This window comes from Palaemon carinicauda, chromosome 24, assembly GCF_036898095.1.
Source record: "Palaemon carinicauda isolate YSFRI2023 chromosome 24, ASM3689809v2, whole genome shotgun sequence".
Taxonomy (NCBI): domain Eukaryota; kingdom Metazoa; phylum Arthropoda; class Malacostraca; order Decapoda; family Palaemonidae; genus Palaemon; species Palaemon carinicauda.
Window position 1 is genome coordinate 103,643,538 of NC_090748.1, and position 2,500 is coordinate 103,646,037.

The following is a 2,500-nucleotide window of genomic DNA, read 5'->3' on the forward strand; positions in this document are numbered from 1 at the left end:
ATTCCTGTTAATTTGGGTTAATATTTTGGGGTTGGTCCTCCTTTATCATTGAATAGTGTTTCGATATGGTTCGTTAATTCATTGTTACATCTTATCTCTCTTGATAATTACACAGAAACACACATGATCAGAACTTAAGCTCAAACACACCATACATTCATATATATATATATATATATATATATATATATATATAATCTATATATATATTATATATATATATATATATATATATATATATATTATGTGTGTGTGTGTGTGTGTGTGTCTGAGTGTGTATATATATATGTAATAAATATATATATTATATATATGTATATTTTTATATATACATATATATATATGTGTGCATATCTAGTATATATATATATATATATATATATATATATATATATATATATATATATTATACTAAAACATTTCTAGATTCTAACCTTAGGTTCATGATCAATAAAAATCTGTATCTAATATGATTTTGAAAAGTACTCGAAAGGTAAGGAACAACCAGTTAAATATATACAGTGTAATGTATATATATATATATATATATATATATAGTATATATATATAATATATATATATATATATATATACTAGTATACTAGTATATATATATATATATATATATATATATAGATATATATATATATATATATATATATATACAGTATATATATATATATATATATATATATATATATATATATATATATATATATATGTATGTATGTATGTATGTATGTATATATGTGTATATATATGTATGTATATATATTATATATATATATATATTATATATATATATATATATATATATATAATATATTATATATGTATATATGTAAAACCTGTTCTGTTAGCGTGTAGATATAAAAGCTTTTCATCAAGAAATCTTGTTAAGTTTAAGCACTATGGCTGTCATGATGAATCTTCATACTCTTCTTCATTGCAATTTTTTTCAGGATGAAATATGATGCTTTTTATTACCTGCACATTCTTGAGAAATCTGGAGCAATTTTCACTATTTATTATGGCAATAAAACAGTAAGATAAAGCAGTTTAACCGAGAACATATAAGATAAAAGAGATTTATCTAATAGATTAGTTTTTACGCGTATAATTACTATTATATTTCAAAGAGAAGTTGTTTCTTGTTACTCTAGTAAAACATTATTTATGAACAGAATGTTTTCTTTATTGTTATATTTACTAACTCCAAATTACCCTTGGAAAAAGATCTTTTCTATCCTAGTTACAGTATTTCATTTTATCGCAAACAAGGGCCTAAATAGCTGGAGTCAAAAAGGACAGCGCTAAACCAGTTTGGTGCCAAATAGCCGCCACCAAACAGCCGAAGCCAGATCTCTTTTAAGGGAGATGGAATTGAAGAGAGTAGCATCATCTGCATTTTCAACAAGTTTTTTTTTCAAGGCCAAACCACATACCATGTGTATATCCAGTTGTTTGGGACCGATCGATTCTAAATCATATTTTCTTCATCTTTGAAATATTCATATTTTTAAATATCTCCCAATTAATCTTAACCAGCTAATTGGCACCTTGAGTTATTTAACAAAATTATGAGGTCTTTTTCAAGATCTATAAACCTTGGTCTTTTCAGTTTCATATCCTTAATCAGGGAATCACTTTTTGGCATTTTACTTGAGATTTTACCCCAATTCTGGCAATCCAGTGTATTAAGATCTTCCTAGAAATAGAGCCTCAATAAAGGTTTACCAGACATGTAATCAATTCTAATCGTCTTGCCTTTCCTTAATCATGCATTATTGTCTGCAAAACCTCAGATACTTTTAATGATACACATTCAATTTTTCTACATCATTTTCGCACGAGTCTTTATTCTTATCATATTTGTAATGTATTGTATTGAATTTTCTTTGATGTATATACTTTTTACCTCCGCCAAGGAAGTTTCGAAGGAGGTTATGTTCTACCCCCTGTTTGAGTGCTTGTGTGTTTGTTTGTGAATAGCTTTCTGGCCACAATTTTAATTGTAGAGTAATTAAAAAAGCTGGTAATGATTAAATTTTGGATAGTCAAGGTCAAAGACCAAGGTCACAGTCAAGCAAAATGTCCAATTCACGTAATCAGCTATAAGTTTGGACATCGTTGTCACAGAGACTTCAAACTTGGTTTACATTTAAGTGTATGAAAATTCACGCCAATTAATACATGTTAAGGTCAAAGTTCAAGGTCAAGATCGAGCAAAAGGTCTAGAAATAAGCTGCTACGACGAACGTCTGTGCCCTACTCAGCGCCCCTTCTAGATTATTTATTTTTTATGTTGTTTAGTAATTTCTTCTCGATTTGTTTACGTCTACTTCAACATGGAAATACCAAGATTTCTTTTCTATCGGTTAACCTTTAGAGAGAAAATTGAATATGCTGATGGCTTTCCAACTGTTTTTGGGGATATTGGTTTCGGAGAATCTTGCAAAGTTTTAAAAGTTGGTAAAGAAAATGAAAGCAATATTGCTAT

At 27.2% G+C, this 2,500-nt stretch overlaps 1 long non-coding RNA gene across 1 annotated transcript in view; it reads right to left on the reverse strand.

Moving 5' to 3' along the window:
* Positions 1–2,500, reverse strand: part of LOC137617941 (uncharacterized) — a 581,574-nt gene that overhangs the window by 26,096 nt on the left and 552,978 nt on the right. The gene's annotated exons all lie outside the window — the stretch shown is intronic.